Genomic DNA, 19312 nt, shown 5'->3' with positions numbered 1-19312 from the left:
CAGTTTGACTAATCTACTTTAAAATTAATTTGGTTTAATTTTCCTTAGGGCCCCCATGTGGATATAGCCTTAAATACCTAGAATAAATAACAGGTAACTCGGTTGTAAATCACCAGAAGTAATTGTGTACCTACTTACCTATTGTAAATCAGCAGTAACTCCGGTGGGGCTGGTTCTCTTTGTGTATACCTGGAATAAATGAAGAGTAACTTGCTGTAAGTCAATAAAGGTAATTTTCTTTGTTCTTTCCTGGGATATAAGAGAAGAGCAGGTGTGGGGTGAGGAGCTCAGCTGGAGAAATTCACACCAAGAAGGTACGTATTACTGCTTGTGCAGAGAATTAACTCCTAGAAGTGGCCGAGGGTTGTCATGCATTCTGTGTGAACGCAGACTTGTTCTATCAAGTACGGCTAATTTTCCAAGAGGCTGCTCTTGCTCAGGGAGGCATTGGTGTGGAGGAGGCGCATTGGTGTGGAGGAGGCGCATTGGTATGGAGGAGGGTCCCTGGTAACTTCACGTTGCAGTCAGATCTGAGCTACTTTCAAAATTGTCTTTTCCAGGTACTGCTAAAACCGACATCAAAGCAACAGAGCTTGGTGAGGGCTGCAAAGCCTACATGGGGAAAATCAGGGGGTATTGGGGTTACCGGCTGGGGCTTTGGGGCTGCCAGGGTTTGCTCAGCAGCTCAGACACCAGCACCCTCTGTAGTGACTGTTTTGTTCAACCTCCCATATGAGTGAACTCGAAGATATGAAGCAGCTGCAGTGATGTGATCACGAAGTACAGCTGGCTGAAAAGTCCAATTTACATGAAAAAAATTAGTGCGTGGGAAATACTGAAAGGTTTTGTCAGTAAAATGTCAGTGTATTCCATCCGTCGAGGGTTACTTAAGGGCTGTTGGATGCATCAAACAGCAAAGTGGGACTTATGACTATGAAAAATAACTAATTATAGTAATGGTGGTATATCGTATGTTATATTTTCCCCCCTTCTGACAACACAGCCTCTGGCAAATTTTCCACTTGAGTCTAAGAATTCTGCATTGCTTTTTGAAGCAGAGCTGTGTCCCGCTCATGCGGTTTGCACCAATGTTAAATAGCAAAGTGAGTAGAAACCCCATCTGATGTTGTGGCATTTCACACCCCATTTACATGGGAATTGACACCTCCACTGTCATGCTTGGGACTGGTAACAAGGATCTGTCTTGAGTAGAAAATTGATTTAAATCACGTGCTCATCTTTCACTAACTCCTTGATGTGTCTGTGGGGTTCTGGTGTCCTCCCCCCTTGGGTTTTGCAGCTCCTGTGCAGGGTTTCCACTTCAAAAATCCTTATTTTCTTAATAATTTGGTTCAGCCTTGCATTGCGTTACCTGGATTTCTGGCTGTGACTCAGAACTGAACTCCAGACTCTCTAGGGATTCTCCTTGTTTGTGTGGATAAACCCAGTGCTGCTCTCATTTGCAGGAGTACAATGCAGCTGCTATCACGTCTGTACCCTTCGGGAGAGTGTCCTGAATCCTTTCCCTTATAGCACAGTGATGGGAAGGCCCAAAGTTAAACCGGAGAGTGAAAAAGGGCTGGTTACTGCATTGTCAAATACTATCGATCAGAGCTTGGCTGGCCTCTGCTTGCACCAAGTTCATCATCTGGTCTTAAAGTCACTAAACTGGAACAAAGCATTGAACAAGGGGAAAGGGCTGGGTTTGTAATGGCGAGTTGAGTGGTTTTTCTGCTGAGGGATCTTTTGCCTCCATGATGAGCCATGGTGGGAGATGGAGAGGAGGAGGGTAAGAATGACTCCATCTCCCTTAGATGTATCACCTGTAAAGTGTATTTGCAGGTGAGGAAGATCTAAAGGTGGAAAGTGTGTCACCATAACACATGTGTGCATGTGCATGCAAAGAAAATGTGTGGAATGGAAGAAGAGCTGTATGAATGTATGTATGAGCAGCTGCTGTGTGCTTGTGTGAGTATGGGAGAACTCCATCTATGCTTTGATGCAAAATGGTAAAATATAGACTGTGCTGTTTGTGCAGATATAGCCGCCCCCAGGAAAATTCACCCCGCACAACCACAAAGGTGCGACCGAGGGCTGACCTGGGGCTCCGGGTCAATCTCTTTTGGGGTGTCATTAACCCTGTCACAAGAGATGCTTTCAGTGTTTTAGTTCCGTTTTCTTGGCATTTCTCTTCTTATAAGGCCAGACTTTCTCTTCTCCCATATATATTTGTCTGAACCTCTCTTTCACACCCGGCTCCGCACTCTATTGCACCCCCAGGGTGCGTTTCTGTTCCTAACAGGGATTGCGCAGCATGTCCTGTGTTAGACACTGCAAATGAACGAGGCAAAAAAACAACTAAACCTCCCATGGACGAGGAGGCTGGAGAGCTAAGGAAGATGACATTCAGTATACTTGTGATTGGCTGCAGCAATTTTCCTAAAATCACCTGCTGATGCTCCTTCCTTAGCCAGGAGCCCCTTTGTCCCGGCTCCCTTCCCTTCCTGGGGAGAAGAGGAGATTCTGTTTGGCAGGTCTGATCCGCAGAGTTAAAAGGTTTATTCCTCCATCAGCACGTTAATGAAAAGAGAAATATAGCTCGGGGAGGAAGGCTTATGAAAAGAGAAGCAAACTAAATCTGTCAATTCCCCGTCCTGAATAGATGAATCTATTAGCGTGTATGGGTGGTTAGATGCCTGGCAGATAACGGGGCTTCCACATAAAAATCAGAGAGAACCTCAGTCAGCCCTTTTCAAACCCAGCGCTGTCTCCTGTGTTCTCTTAGTTTTTCTGAGTTGCAATTTTCTGGTTGCTGCCTGTAAAGAGAACACTCCCTGTCTGTGTATGTGTTAGCAGAAAGTTAATAGGAAGAAATGCCAATAGATGGCGCTTAGGAATATATGGTGCTGCGTATGGGTTTGGTTGGAGTGATGGTGCCTGTCGGCTTTGAGCGCTGCGAATAGGCTCCTTTCCCAGCTCCTTATGTCTGCTCATAGCAGAAAGCGGAGGGTGATGTAAATGCATCTGCAGGTACCCCGGCTGCCCTGCCTGCCGCTGCGAGCCTCTTGTTCCCCAATTGGTCTCATTTTGATTTTAAACAAGACAAAATCTTTGGAGATGAGATAAGCGAGGCTGGTAAAGCCAGGTCGCCGAGGCTCTGGCCTGGGTATATTGTGGGTAAATCACTGTGCTACCTGCTCTGACAGGAGTAATTTATCTCAGGCTGAAAAAAGCTGCTTCTTCCCATCCTGAGCATTGAGGGTCATTCATCACTTTTTGTTATTTTTATAACAGGAGAGAGTGTGCTGGTTCCCTCCCCCCATCTCCTCCAGCCAGTCCCTGGGCACAAATTAGCTAGTCTGCAAATGGATGAGCCTCGGGGGCTGTTTTAATTTGTATTTTTAATAGCGTAACGAACCCTCAGTTGTGCAGCACTCCCTGTGGCAGAAGGCTTTGAGCTTCACCATGGAGAGGACGTGCCCTTTGTCTTCTTCTCCTGACCTGGCAGGAGGCTGCTCTCGAAAGCCTAGATAGATGTACAGCATACGGTGTGAGCCCGGGGGCTCCTGCGTGGTGTGCGCGGTCTGGATGAGAAAGCTTTGGGGGGTTCTCAGACTGGAGACCTCACTGGTGCAAACAGGGGCTGTCTCTGCTCCTTGGGAGAGTCGCATTCTGCACTGGATTCAAAGATCTGTTCATGTGTTGTAGGATCACGCAGCTCCGTTTCATGGTGATGCTGAGCACTGTACAACCATGTATGTATATGCACAAACATGTACATATTTTGTCTCTTTGACTTGGTCTATTGATCATATATTTATGTATCTATTTTTGAGAGAGATCTACTGGACATATGTATTTGTATAATACTGCAGCCCTGCCCATGCTGCTGCACTGGGAGAGCTACTTGCGCTCCTGCTGTGTGATAACACTTTAGGGTTTTGCTCTTCACTTGTCTTCATATTTGAATTGTTTGGGCACTGAAGAGCTGTAACCAGGCAGCGAGAGAGAGAAGATTGGATAGCAGAGACCTTCAGGGTAATACAGATGCTACATGATCCCTTCATCACCAAAGGGACATTGCTTCAATTACTCTGCCAATCACCTGTCTCTCAGCCTGCCCGTCAATTATTGTACGATTGAGGGATTCGCTTCAGAGTAGCCAAAAGTGGCAGATATAGATGTCTTGGAGAGACCATTTTACATAATTCTGTGCACAAGGGAACAGAGCTGGGAGGTTGGATCCACAGCCCCATTTCCATGAAAAATTTCAAGCAAACAGGTGAGGCCTTTGCACAAAGTTACTGAGACATTACACGTTGGGAAGATAGTATTTGTAATAGTAGAAATTGCTTTTGTGCCTCACAAGTCCCTCTGGTGACTTTGTTTGGAGAAAGGGCACTGAGGAGAAAGGGATGGTAACTTCTGCTCTCTCCTTTCCTCTGCCCCTCCCCTGCTTTGGAGGAACCGATGGAGCTGCAGCACATCCCGTGATGGAGATGCAGCTGCAGCCAGATGTTGTGTTGCTGGAATACAAGTTGTTGCTGTCTGATGGTCCTGGTCCCTGCATGGTGAAGGCTGGAGGGTGCAGGTCAGGGCAACTGGCCCCAGCACTGCCTTGCAAGGCAGATCTGGATTCTGTTTGTGGGAGGTGTTGTTGTTTTTGTCTCCTGATGATTTTACAACGTGAAGCAAAGCATATAACCTTGGTTGCCTTCTCTGTGATAGAGCGGTGATTACTTATTGTCATTTATAATGACCCGGGGACAAGCAAAGACAATGTACAGCCAGTGAAAGCTTTTTTTTTATAAACTTACAAGGGGCCGGGTCTGCTGGGGAAACAAACTGGCTCTGTTCCCTTAGCTCCGGGAGCACCACAGCTCTGTTCTCGCTGTGGCTTTTGGTCAGGGCTTCTCCGATAACCTCGTAATAGAGTCATTTGTCTCCCAAAACACTCATTGGTCTCACTGAAGATTTGTGGGTTCTCTTCCTTATTAGTATCATTAATTCTTATTTAGACAGAATTTATGATCCTGTCCAATGAAGTTTATCCGAAGCGGTGTCTTGCAAACGCACTTAGAGGTGTGTGGGGAAGGAGGGTCCTGTGGCTGCAGTGCTGTGACCGGGGACAAGTCCCACAGGGCTCAACCAGAGGTTCAGATTCCTTATGGGAAGGTGCTTGTGAAAACTGGACTCAGCTGGCCCAAGACACGGCGTGAGCGTGCGGGTGGTATTTAGGCTGCCTGAATATCTCCAAGTGACAGAATACTTTCTGAGTATGTTTCCTGTTGCCTTGTTTCTTTGAGGCTGTTGGAAGAAGAAATATCATACAGAGAGTAGCCCAGTCAGGTTCAATGGGGAAAGAGCGATGTCACTGTCTCAGATGATTTTTGCCCTCTTTTAAACATGGCTCTTTCTCTGTAGAGATAAATCATGTTGCTTTTGCAGCGGTTCTTGCTCTCCCTGCTGAGTCCAGCTGCGGGCAGCACCTGCGTGTGCTCCACGCTTCATCCATCCTTTGCCAAAAACTGATGCTTGTCGCACAGCCGAGGCTGCTGGAGGCGAGGGCTGGATGTAGCTCTTGTCTTTGGGACCATGACCCTGGAGGATGAGGATTCAAACCCCAGTGCTGCCTCTATGGCTGGGAACCCTCCCATCAGTGTTTGTCAAAATTCACTCTTCTGCTTACTCTTTGTTATCGCTGCCACTTGCTGGGGCCGACAGCTGCTAACAAACACCGAGGGACTGCAGGCAGCTCTGCGGGCTGGCTCTGAGTGCCTCGGGCAAAGCCTGCCGTGCATACAACAGGAAATAATGAAAATAACCTCTTCTGCTCACTCGCTCCTCAAACCCTTCTCCTGTCCCTGGGGTGGGGACTGATAGGTGCCAAGCAGATCATGCAGGTAGAGGTGGTTATATTTTGCAAGCGACTCGACATGGGGGGCTATATTGTTATTCCTGCTGTGGTTATTCATTAGGGAACCTTGTAGGTCCTGATTTGGGAAAGCGACCTCCTGCACCAAGCGTGGTTCAGCCTGTTGGTGCCCTCGTGGTTTTGGCTCAGCCTCAAAAAGAAGGAAAGCTGCTGTGATCTTGCTCTGTTACGTGTGTCTCGTTCACTTGTGAACCATCACGTGTAATAAAGAGATTAAAAATCCTGGGGAATACATCAGCTTCACCCTGTCGGGCAGCTGGGGGGAGGGAGACCCGGAATGCTGGCACTTTGGGCACAGCTCTTTGTTCGGCTCTGTAGCAGCACTGAACCCAGGCTTCCCATTTCCTTTGGGCCCCCAGGGGTGCAGAAGGGCAGGTCCGCTCTGTCTCCCTCCCTGCTGCATCCTCAGCCTTTGATCCTGCGCTTTGGTGCAGTACTTGCCTGGAGCTCGCTGAGATGCCTCATGCTGGTTTATGGCTCTGAGACTGCTAAAACGTGCTGGTCAGGCTTATCCCTGCTAATCCTGAGTTATTCAAATGGGCTGCTCTGTCTTTCATGCTAAACAAACAGATAAACAGAAAGCTTTAGGAAGCAAAGTCCCGATTTGCTGATTAGACCCAGCCCTGCTGGAATCTCATCCTGAAATCCATCCGAGTGCATCTGGCAGGTTCCCCTGGAGAACCGCGGTGCTTTGAGACTTGAAAACATTTGGATTCAAGTACAGATCAGAACGACCTGCAACAAACAAGCACAGGTCAGCTGTCGGAGACATGAATTTGCTCTGTTAACTGTGAAGAGGTTGTAAAAGAGACTGTCAGGTGTATTAGTGAAAGGAGGAAAAAAGAGCTTATATGCTCTAATGTGTTTTCTGCTTTCTGTTTGTTAGCAGTTAAACCACTGATACTTTCCTGATGCCTTTTGTATTTAGCCAAAAATCAAAAGAAGTGCCATAAAGGGAAAAAAGTTCAGGAAAAACAATTCTTCCACTCGCAATCTGGAGAATGTGCAAAAGATTGCAACATCTAGATGGATGTTGCTTTCTCACTGGCCTTGTTTTGCATGTGTGTCCACATTGAGAGGTGCAATATAAACTCAAATCTCCTGTATTCTTTTGCATACTTTGCTATGTGTTCTTGTTGTAACTTGAAAGTGTCTGCACCTCTTAATTTAGCTGAAGAGCTCTGGATGCCTCTTACAAGCCCTTGCAATATTGTGAAAGGTTCTACTTGAACCTTGCAGCGAGATGTTGAGTTCAGATGGGTTTTCCATGTGCCTGATCCTCCTGTCTCTGAGCATTTTGGAGTAAGATGAGGAAAAGGCTGATCTGTGGCCCTCTACCCTACCTCATTTAACACACTGTGTGTTTATTGCCTCTATTTCCAAGCCTGGTTAAAGCTCTTCTATTCCAGGCTGATGTTTCATGACCGGTTTGCCTCTGACTCCAGCAGCGAGGTGCCCTGCACGTGTTTTAGTTGCTTAGACAAGGTCTCCTTATTTCTTTCAGCTTTCTCTTGTCTCTTTAGTGAAAGATATGTCCCAATATTAGGTCCCATAGGAGATTAATAAAAGCTATTAGACCTGTGGGGGACTGCCCACTTGCTGCTGCTGTGTCCTGTCCGGTCTAAACTGATCCCTTCACCGTTTCTCATCAGGCGCCACCTAATGCATCCGCATCCCTGCCAGGAGGCTTTGCCTGGTGCTCGGCTTCATCTATTCTGTGCGCAGTTTTGTCCCATTATTCCTAGTTAAACTCTCTTGGATCACCCAGAGCATGAGGGATGTGCAGCAGCTTCCCACAGCACAGCATAATTAGCCACTTCAAAAACTACCTGCGAAGAGTGATGCCCTCGTTATGCCGAGCAGAGGAGGATCTGGTGGGGCGAGATGTCTCCAGAAAGAAGATGGATTTCAGTTCTGAGAAGGAACAAGAGGCAACCATTGCCCTCCTGCCGTTTGCTTTATCTCTGGTTGCCGCGGGAGCCTGAAGGCACATGGCAGTGCCCCATGCTGAAAGCAAACACCTTTGAGCATCCGTTAGTTTATGGTGATTAAAATCAAGGCTGGTGGTTCACGGGCTGCACTGTTCCCAGGAATTAACTGGAAGTGTTTGAAAAAGCAATGCTTTTCCACTGTGTCCAAAACAGGGTTCATCAGTTGTTCCTTCACTGATTCCCTGATGAGATGAACCCAAAGAAGCTGGGCTTGGATTGAGAGCTGGCCCTCGATTTTTCCCACTTCATTCCTAGAATCTAGAGCGGGCCAAGAAGTTTCCGGTGCATGTCTAATAGCAATAACACTTGATATTTCTGCAGCGTTTTCCATCTAGTATCTCAGAGTGCTTCGCAAACGAAGAAAATAAATAAGCTTACAGTGAACCCCTAGGGGAAGGTGTTATGATACCTACTGAACAGATGTGTAAACAGAAGCACCGAGAGCTCGAGATTTTCATGTTCAAAGCACTTTGCAAGTCCTACCTAATTAATCCTCGCACTGGCCTCATGAGGTGTGTGTGTTGGTCGCTTGCAAGGGCAGAGCAAAGTCACGACTAGGATTAAGGAGTTGCCTTGAGCTACCGCACTAAATAATGGGGTGTTCACTGCACCCCCTTCAAAACATCACCCGTGTCTCTGGGATCCATTGAGAGTCAGGGGATGAGTGTTAAGAACACAGCCGGGCTTCTGCGTCACCTTCTCTGAAGACAATCTCTATGCGTTGCACCTATGTAGGACATGAAAACATCCTCCTAATTTTATTTTTTATGCTAGTCTAGCATTTGAAGAAGTGCTTCATATTGAATGTTAGTCACAAATGGGCCTTTCTTTTCCATTCTGTAATCTGGGGAAAGCAGCTCAGCCTCTTTGATCTACATGGAATCATGGTGACTCTGGGAACTGAGATTTTGCTGCGGTTGGCGTTTTATTTGCCGCAGCTGGGGATATCAGCCAGCATTACCAACCCCGCAAGTGCCATGGGATGAGAAGATCCCCGGCACTTGAAAAGTTCACAAATGGAGTATTTTTCTGCCCGTCAGTTCTTGTGAGCTTTGGAAATCCCACCGCGGGCTGCAAACACGCGCTCTGACTGTTCCGTATCCAGCAATTACAGTCACTGAGTTGTTACTTACTCATCTGGGGATTCAGGGCTCTGATTCTGTAACTCGTTACGATGGCTATTTTTGGCCAACTTGAATCACTTGCTGGCAACTCCAGTCATTAAGCAGTAAGTTTTGTAACTTTAATATGTGTATTTCTGCAGCGTGTTACAGTTCATAAGGTTTGCAAAAGGCTATCTGGATGAAACCGTACTCTGAGAACAAAGGGTGCCACGTATGTACAATATGAGTGTGTGTGTATCTGTGTGCAAACACACGGGTTTACATGTGAAATGTGGCCAGGAAACGTCACAGTGTGACCTCCCAAGGTGACAAACCAGCATCTCTGTGCTGAGCTTGGCGGAGCTGCCCTGATTTATGTGAGTGGATGGTCTGATCCCGGGGGTTTTAAAACCACAGATCCTGGAGAGCACTGAAACACTTTATCAACCTTTAACAAAGACAGAGTTATATCAAGTTTGTTCAGCATTAATTATACTTTCTGCAGCGTTCTACCTATACCATCAATTATTAATTAATCTCACTCTGTATTTTAAGCTGTTACCTGTCCCTAATCACCTTGCTGCTGTAACTTTCTGGTCTTATGCCAACACGTGTTGCCAGACCAGTTGCAGACATTAGTAGGAATGTAATTACCTCTTTATTGCTTGTGTAATTTTGAATCCCTTATGTAGATTACATTAGACGTACTTCTTGGAGAAGGAAAGGTAAATATGTTTCTTCCCCAGCAAGCAGTTCTGTTCTTCTCAAGCCAAACACTGTCCTTCTCGCTTCGAGACAGGACAGTGACCCCTGTGTCACACTGACACCGACCCTCCGTGCAGGGAGCTGGATGTCGTGAACCAGCCATCGTGGAGCTGTGTTAGTGCAGGCGAGGGTTTATTGAATTAACTCTTCTTTGGGGAGGATGAATGAGCTCGGTGCGGCTGCTGTGTCCCGAGGCGGGTACCCACGGCTGCAGCAAAGAACCTTTTCCCAGTTCTGCCCTTTGTCATTCATCTCTTCAGCCTTTGGCTCTGATTAATCAGTGATCCAGAGACCTAGTGGTTTTTCATCAGGAAATTACTGCATGTGAGGGCCCTCTTGTGCCTGCCATTTTTTGAAGATGTCACTTTGTCACATAATATGTTCACAATAATGTTAAAACGGGAGAACGAGAGGGGCTGAAGCTCCCTGGAAGCAGCACAGTCCCTGTATTAAGGTATTTGAGTTTATCCCATTCCTATACTAAGTTCCTTTTGCCTCCTTCATCACAATTATCACAGTGAGATGTTGCTGTAAAGCTTCTTTTGAAGCTGCCCAGGAAAAATAATATACGGCTATTTATTAGTGCATGTGAAGTCTTCCCACCCAAGTGTGCTGCTCACAGCTCTGTGTGTGTGCTCAGGCATGTCCAGGGCTGCAGGTTTCCAGGCACAAGATAGCACCCTGCCAGCCAGCAGACTCTTCAGCCAGGCCTGCTTTTCTTCTTCTTCCCAACACCCGATTCCCCCCTGCTCGCTCCTTGTTACTCGCACAGATGAACAAATGTCCGCACAGCTGGTCATCGCGGGGAAGGAGACGGTGACAGAAGAGGCTGAAGTCACTGCCGTTGTGCAGCTGAGCCCAGCTGTGTTTGGCAGGTGTGGTGCTTGTGTCCCTGCTCCCTCGGTTGGTGTCTATGGGGTTGCAGAGCCAGCTCTGCAGCCCCATCCAGCTTTGCAAAGGTCGGGGACTCGCTACGATACCCAAGTCCTTCCTTGATTCCGTCCCAAGAAACACGAAGGGCTGTGGTTGGAGCTCATCAGCTGGTTTGCCGTTTCGTGTCAGAGAGCGTGTGTGGATGTGAAAAGGGTGCGTGTCATAGGGCGTAGCTGCAAAAGATTATTTGCTTAGGAAGGTGAGCCAAGATAATTCAAAGCAGTGTTGTTAGAAAAACAGTCATATATCTATAGCCCAGACCTGCAGTTTAACTTTGGAGTTACTATGTTCCTCAGAGCTGGGTAAATATTTGGGGAGCTCTTCTTCTTGCATGCTCATCCTGCATTCACCCTGCTAGGATACTTGTATGAGCAAAACTGCCTATCAGTTGAAAAGTTGAGTACCTTGACACAAGTCCTTGAACTGCAGGTCTGGGAGCATCCACTCCAATAAATTAAATGTCACCAGTGTTTTGGATGAGTAGCCATGCAGCAGAAAAGAGGAAGAGCAAAGCCATTAATTGAGCATAACAGGAAATTTTTTGGAGCAGATGACAAGAAAGAACTATAGAGCTGCACAAGACAGGGCTTTCCCGGGTTTTGGGTCGAATATGCAAGAGCAAACATCTGCTTCCCTCTTTCTGCAGAGAAGTGCTGGCGGGGCAGTGCGGGAAGGGCAGAGGGAAGACTTTACTGGTGTGCAGAGCTGTGCTGGTTTGTACGGTTGACTTGGGCCAGCACAAAGCCGTGATGTGCTGGGTGTGCAGGAGGGATCCAGGGCAATCCCTGCAGTGCTGCCTCCGCAGACGAGCTGTTGGTTAGCACTGCATCTACAGCTACGGACAGAATCTAGCTCATAGCGGTTAAGTTTGGCTGAGTGAGCATATTAGAGACCTTGGAGTCGTGTCCAGGCTTTTTGTGGAAGAGAAAAGCTTCTGGGAGTGCTCTGTGCTGGCCAAGGAGTCGGTGGTGCCAGAGCATCAGTGTCAGCCCGCTGGGCAGCAGCTGCTGGAGCCGCTTTGCAGTACAGGACCTTTCCCAGTTGTCTGGAGAGGGCTGGCTGGCAAGGGCGCTGGTGCTGCAGGTGGGAAATGAGAACTGCGGAGTTTCTGTGCTCAGAACAGGGCTGAGAAACCAATTTGTTGTCCAGAAGGCTGATATTTCAACTTGTTTGGCAGAGCTGGGACTAGTTGACTGCAAAAAAGGCCGTTCCCCTCCAAATGGGTGACTGAGGTGGGTGACTGCGAGAAACGTGGATAAGGATTCTGTAACTACTTTGCAAATTAAAATCCGTCTAGAGCAAACGCAAGCTGTCAAACGGGGGGAAGGTCGAGGCTGGTTAGCTGCAATTAGTGTGGCCCATCAGATCTGCTGGCAGGCTCCTCCAGGCGGGTTTGCCATGGTCGGAACGGCAGTTCTGACTCCCAACCCTTGCTGCTTCCAGCAGGAAAACTGGGGAGAAAAAGGCAAAAAAATAAAGCGCATAAAAAATGCAAAATATAGGGAGTTAGATCTCAGCTGGCGCGAACTGGCAAAGCATTTTGTGACATCAGTAGAATTATACCTTCCACTGTATAAAATCTGGCCTGCTATTTTTGCAGCGGTTTTGATTGCTAATTTGACTTTGGAGTTTAAGTGGTGCTGATATGCTCAGTTCATTATGGGAGCTGGATTCTAGACTGTGAATAGAGATTAGCAGTAACTTCTCTACAAAGTGATGCTGTTCTGTTTTCCCTCAGAATTTGCCAATTTGTCAAATTTGTTTGCAGAAACAGTGCGATTTTTGATTCTGGAGGAATCAAGGCGGCTATTGAATGCAGCCTGCTTGGCAGTTTTACCCTTCCGAGATGCGCGTTGGAGCTGGAGCGCCTGCCCGGCATCTCCGCTCACTCGGATCCTGGAAACCCCAGTTCTGGCTCCCGGCTCCACGGTCCCATATGGCGGCTCCTCGGGATGGCGGCGCCGGCTCCATTTCACACCCAAGTCAAAACACTTTCTGTGCTAAACGCGATAGTCGTTCTCCATCCAGCTCTAATTTGAATTCCTTTGTGCTGCATAGGGTTCTTAGTGCTGATTATTGTACAGCTCCAGCGCAGCGGTGTTCAGAGCAGCTGAAGTATTTACGTGCTCAAGAGATGCGTTAGATAGTAATGTGGTAGTAATGTTGAATTAAGTGACCGTATCCAGCAAGCCTGTGAGAATGCAGGGATGCTCAGTGCTGGTTTGATGTCCTTCATTTTATTAAGAACAAGTTTCTCTTTTAGTGAGTTTTTCTTTCAGCTGAAGTCTTCTTAGTAATTGGGCTTTTCTGAAGCTGGATACGTGTTTTGGTAGATGTAGCAATGGAATGCAAGGTCACTGATAAGGATGCGCGTCCCATAGGAGAGGGAGGCAAGGAGGAGCGAACTAAGCAGGTGACTAAAACTGAACAATTCACTAAAAGAGAAACTGGTCTTGTATGTAACAAAACCAGGACACTTGAATTCCTCCAAGTTTATGTCTCCATGCACAACATATCAAAATATTTCCACCCAAATCTTTTTGAGTTTCTGGCAAGTGTGAAATGCCTGGAGCTGAGGACTTTGCAGAGAAAGGGCATTCCCACCATCCGTGGCATGTTTGCCATGGAACACCAAGTTCCCTAAAGTCCCAGCAGCTGCTCTGCTGTCTCTGATATTTATATTTCTTCCCTGGTCAGGAGTTAAATTGGGAGGCCATGAAGCGCTCCTGTAAATGCAGCAGTACAGAAGGCTTGAGGAGTAAAGGAGAATTAGGACAGACCCTGTGTTCACTTTCCCAAGCTCAGAGGTTTAAATTGGCAAAGCCTGGCCACTCGCTGCCTGGTTCCTCATGTAACAATTGCACTCTTATTTCAGACAGATCCAAGGGAAATAAGTTAAAAGCAACCAGAGAAAAACGCCTTTTACTGAAGCCCTAGCGGGCAGCATGGATCTGTATGCTCTGAAGACATCCGCACAAACTGATAGAATTTGGACAGGTACGTTCTGTGCCTCTGATGCCTCCACTGGGCTTAACTGCTGCATTTGATAAATCCATGTGACAATGCATATGTTAAAAACTATTAACAAGTTAGTGAAGATTTACTGCCAGCCAGCACATGAAGACCTTGCAAAGGGACAGTGATACAGAGCAATGGTGATGAGTGAGGGCTGGAAAATGGCAGAGTTGGACCCCTTGGGCTTCCTCCCCATTTTGGCCGGAGTAGTTGTTATTAGTAAATTGGGCTTGAAAGTTGACAGGGCCACGAGGCTCCATTCAAAATCTGCATGGAAAATGGAAGATTTGCATTTGAGGCTCCAGGTATTGAGAGGATGGGACAACCTTAACCTTGAGAACAGAGCAGTAAGACTGAGAGATGCAGGTTTGCAAACTCAGCTCTAAATAACCTTTTTATCTCTTTAGTCCAACTTAGTTCTGGTTTGACCCTGGCAGTTGTAAATCTCAGAGCTCTTCTGGGGAGATGGGAACAATGAGGATAACTGCCCTGTAATTCTGAGAGCCTTGGTGGGGATGGAGGTGTATCAGCGCCTGAAGGGAATGATTCCCTTTAATACAGGGAGAAGCAGAAGCTCTATTTGTTAATAAAGTTAACCAATAGCTGTGTTTTTGAACTTCCCTGTGCCGTTCTAAAAATTTAGATAGATGAACTAATACATGATCTTTCATATTCTACTATATAATAACAAAGTGGGAATTTAGATGCTTCTGTTTCAGCACTGGGAGTTTCCTAACTTCTGAGTGCTCATTTTTGAACCTTTTCCTTTCTTATAGTTTTGGGTGGTGTGTTTTTTCTTTTGCTAAAGCTTGGTAACCCAGCACGGATCCATGACTCGTAACAGCAGACGTTCTGACAGCAGCGAGGCCCATGGGATAAACCACCCTGTTGCCAATAACCACTGCTGCTTTCTGTGTTGTCTAACAATGCAAATATAATACTTCTTTCTCTGCTCCAGTTGTTACTCAATCCCTGATTAATCCAGAAATGGGCCAGTAGTGAACATGCAATTGCAACTGGTAGCACAGTTTAATACAAAGTTTGGGTTATTGTCAGATGCTGTTGATAACCCTTGTGATTAGGCACCAGCTTTTCCCCGGGCTGTTTAAATGTCACTGCCGGAATCAGAGGGGTGAAAGGAATCGGATCTCTCCCCAGCCCTCAACCTCAGTATCACAGGAGCTTCCTAATGTGCATCTTTTCCCTATTGTTCTTCAGCCTATTGTCAAGTGCTGCAGTGACTAATTTTTGCATAAATCATTGCCATGACAACACCTGTAATATATACTGTCAAATAATGCCAAAACGCGGAGATCCCTTCAACTAAAAAGGCTAAAGGGGTACAAATGCGGGTGAAACAAGCGCACAACCCATGTCCAGCAATGTGGCGAGCGGTGGGACGGGGGTTTGGGGAATCCCCTTCCCCCCCTGCTCACCCCAGCTCTCGGGGATTGATCTGTGCAGTGGTGAATCCCCTGATGTTGGTTCTAACTCTGCAACCGCTGCCTTTAATAGCCCCTGGTGTTTTCCCTCATCTCAAGGGGGTTTCTGGCCTCTCGCTGGAGTACATGAAGCTCCATGGCGCTGGGTCTCTGCTCCGTGCCCTGCACAGGGGGTCTGGGTCTCATGGGGGGTTTTACATCCTCTGAAACGCAAATAACAGGGTGGCAGCCCTGTTGCTGGCAGCGGAGGACTGGGCTCCTGTCTTCCATAAGGCATTGATTCTCATCTACGGGGAAACAGGCAAAGTTGGGTATTGTGTTTAATTAAGGACTTGTAAGATGATCTGTATTTATTAGGACAGAGTGATCTTGTTTTGACTTCTAAACTTGGTGGATTTGATACACATCAGCAGCGGGGCCATAAATGTGTAGTAGTGAGATGTGCTTTTTACCGGGTAACAGCTTTTATGATAACCTAAAGCCTAGCTCTAGTTTAATGGCAAAATATATCAACCCGTTTTTCTCCTGTTCCTGCTAGATCCTCTTTATTCATTCTAAAAAGAAGACCTGTGGAAGAAGAATTGAGCAGGGGGGTTACTGATCACCATCTACAGTATGGTTGCAAAGGAAAATTTACTAACACAGGATAACGTGGGAACAAATCACATTTAACGAACTTAATCAGAAGTATTTTACAGGTAGGATTGGATGAAAAACGAGGTGTAACTTTAATACCAATATAGAATCCATCTGTTTAGTTCTGACCGCTTTTTCTTATACTTGATTCATCTCCGTTGCGTGTGAAGTCTCCTGTGATACGTGGAGATCTCGGTTTTGTCTCAGATTAAAGGCAAGACTTCTCTTTGGGCAGTGTTTCCTACTAACGTCAAAGGGCAGAAGGAATTGTCACCATGTACGGAACGGTTGGTCCCTGCAGTGATGGCACACTGGGCTCTTGTTTGAACTCTACTCCTACCGAGTGACTTTATTTATCCAGAGTCACAGCTCTTGACCTGGTTGTTCTACTCCACAGTATCTCCTGTGGTCACTGACATTTGAGCGTGTGAAAACGTTGCTATTCTAGTTTTTCTGAATGAGTATAATGAACACGGTACAGAGTGGTGGGAACGGAGCTTCAGAATTGGACCTTCGGTTACCGTAACCCGCTGAAGCTCCAGAGGTCGGAGGTTGTTTTGGATGGTTCCCTGTCCAACCTATTACTAAAAATCTCCTGTTGTGGAAAATGCAGGACCTCCCAATGTAAAGGTGAAATGGTAAATAAAATATAGGCATACTTGAAGATCACACACAGAATGGACTGGGTTGGAAAAGACCTCAAAAACCCTTGGTCCAACTCCAGTCCGTTTACTAGATCATGGCACTAAGTGCCATGTCCAGTCTCAGTTTAAAAACCTCCAGGGCCGGTGAGTCCAGCACCTCCCTGGGCAGCCATTCCAATGCCTGACCACTCTCTCTGCAAAGAATTGCTTTCTGATCTCCAGCCTCAATTTCCCCGGGCAGAGTTGAAGCCCATGGCCCCTTGTCCTATTGCTGATGCCTGGAGAAGAGCCCAATCCCCACCTGGCTAGAACTGCCCTTCAGGTAGTTCTAGAGAGTGCTGAGCTCAGCTCTAAGCCTCCTCTTCTCCAGACTGAACAAGCCCAGCTCCCTCAGCCTCTCCCCATAGGGCTTGTGTTCCAGTCCCTTCCCCAGTCTTGTTGCTCTTCTCTGGACCCGCTCCAGCACTTCAATCTCTTTCCTGAGCTGAGGGGCCCAGAACTGAACACAACACTCCAGGTGTGGCCTCCCCAATGCAGAGCACAGGGAAGGATCACTGCCCTTGTCCTGCTGACCACGCCAGTTTGGATACAGGAAGGTGAAAGGGCTCATCACATATTACCCAAAAGAAGCGGGTAGACTCTGTTACCTGAATGATCCTTTGTTGGTGGTTGAGCATCCCAAGATCCCCAAAGCTTTACCTGCCGCCAAACCGTGGCTCTCCCCACTGGAGACCGTGATACCGCACGCAGGTTCACCCTGCAGCAGCGCTCGGGAGGCGCACTGAAACGTACATTGAAGTTCCACGTCACATTCAACACCTGTATTCTGGACATCTGGGTTGATTCATCCGCTGAACAGGGGTTCGTGTGACGCACTGGCTCCGCACAGCCGGTAATCCTCAGAAGGAGAACAAGTGCGAGCTCCATGCTCAGCTGCAGACAGACCTCCCGATGCCTGACAAGCGATGACTAAAAATGTTTCCTTCCTCTGCTTTAGCTCCAAGAGAATTAATTCCAAATGCAAACCTTTGTTTTGCCTGGCGAGAGCCAGCGGGCTGAAATCTCGCCTGGAAAGGGTGTTTCTGTGGTGTCACCAGACCTGGGTAATTTGTGTAACAAAGAGTTTACTCACAGAGAAATGCAGTTTCTGAGTTGGAAGAGGCAAAGCTGTTTGTGAATTTGGGTCAGATTCAGCAAACAATTCCTGCCAAAGAAGTAAAAAAAAAAAAAAAACAAGACTCTCCCTTTATTGCATTTTGAGATAGTCAAAATATTTCATTTTATACTTCCCAAGCAGCAGCAAAGTAAAAATACAATTCAGAATTAACATTTTCTTTTCACTTGGGAGTATCGCACTCTGAAAAACACAGATGAGCAGCGACTTTTGCCCATGCAAAACGTTTTATTTAACAAAGCCCATTGTTTTTCACCGGAAAACACCCACACAGTTCTGGTACAGATGGGTACACTCATTCCTCTCTCCTCAGAGTGGTGCAGAGGTGTCTCTTATGTATCATTTGCTTGTTGATAAAATAAGAAGCCAGCAGATGGTGCTGGAGAATATGCACCCTGGCTTTTGGCGGTATGGCCAGTATCACTGGGGTGCTGGTCACTGTTTTGGGGTTCCAAGAGCCCCTGGCTGAGCTGGAATGGGGGGTGAACAGGGCACCTGCGGGCCTGTTCCTGCAGAGGGGCACGCGTTGGTGCTTGTCTTGGTATGAGGAATGTGTGGTGCTGGGATGAAGCTGTGATGCTGTTGCTCAGCCTTTTTCCCCCCATCTCCGGTTGCAACGTCCTCACCCGCTAGCGATTGCACACTCGATAGGTTGGAGCTGTTAGCAAAGACCTGTGAGGTTGAACGGAGGGGATACCAGGTTGACTTTAACGCTTCTTTTTAGATTTTCAGTTCCAACTTTAGATTTGGTTTGTTTTATTCTTTTCTGGGTTGTAAATGACTGAAGAAACAACAATGTGATGGAGGATGATGATGTCTTTACGTTTACCCACTGGTCCTCAGAAGGCTGGTTTTGTTCATAGCAAAAGTACGAGCACCCACAGACCCTCCTCACTCTCTATTTTCCAAGGGCTAAGGGCAAAAGCTCTTCACTGCTCTGCAAGCCAATGGGGATGTGTGCTGGGATTGCCCGGGCTGGCCGTGCCCTGCGGTGTCAGAGGAGTCACTCCGGATTTACAACAGCACAGCAGACAGCAGAGACTCCCCTTCTCCCCCGTGTCACGGCTCGGGAAAGGCAGCGAGCACCTGGTGACATTTCCCATCCCGACAGCTCGTCTCTTTGAGCTGTGTTGCCAGACTGAGAAGTCTCTTTTTCTTCCCCCCCGCCCCCCCTCATTTCCAGCACAAGTAGGAGATGCAAGTCTGCTCCATCGGCTCCCTTAACGTGTGAATTAAGCACAGAGGGAAAGGAAAGACGTACAAACATCTGTCCCGTTCCTCTGCCTTTGCTGCGGAGCTGCTCAGGCTGTGAGACGGCGTATTGATGCTGTCTCATTCTGCGTACGCTTGGGACACGCGGGGTTGAAATTACTGTGGCTGCAAACAAAGCCTCTGATGTTGTGTTTGAGGATGAAGTGCTCACCCTCTTTTCTTTTTGTGCTCGCTTCCCAGCCTGTCACCATCTGCGGTTTCTGAAGGGCCTGTTTGAGCAGCACGTCAGTGGCGCTGGGTCGGGGCAGCGTGATGTGATAACAACTGACTCCTGTGATAAATTCGCGCTGCTGCCGCAGAGGGACGGGGCGAAAGAAAGCGTGTGTCTGGTTTTGCACCTCTGAGCCATATGTGCATACATACATATCTATATATAAAAATACATAGGAGGTCTGTGGGTTT

At 47.3% G+C, this 19312-nt stretch overlaps 1 non-coding gene across 1 annotated transcript in view; it reads left to right on the top strand.

Annotated features, from left to right (window-relative positions):
• The window catches only part of LOC102087592 (uncharacterized), a 102171-nt gene that overhangs the window by 31428 nt on the left and 51431 nt on the right, over positions 1-19312 (top strand). The window contains exon 4 of the transcript XR_010468154.1: positions 262-314. This is a non-coding gene — a transcript (uncharacterized LOC102087592). The remainder of the gene's footprint in view (positions 1-261; positions 315-19312) is intronic.

The sequence above is a fragment of the Columba livia genome, chromosome 26 (genome assembly GCF_036013475.1).
Source record: "Columba livia isolate bColLiv1 breed racing homer chromosome 26, bColLiv1.pat.W.v2, whole genome shotgun sequence".
Lineage (NCBI taxonomy): Eukaryota > Metazoa > Chordata > Aves > Columbiformes > Columbidae > Columba > Columba livia.
This window is presented reverse-complemented; position numbering and strand designations above follow the sequence as displayed.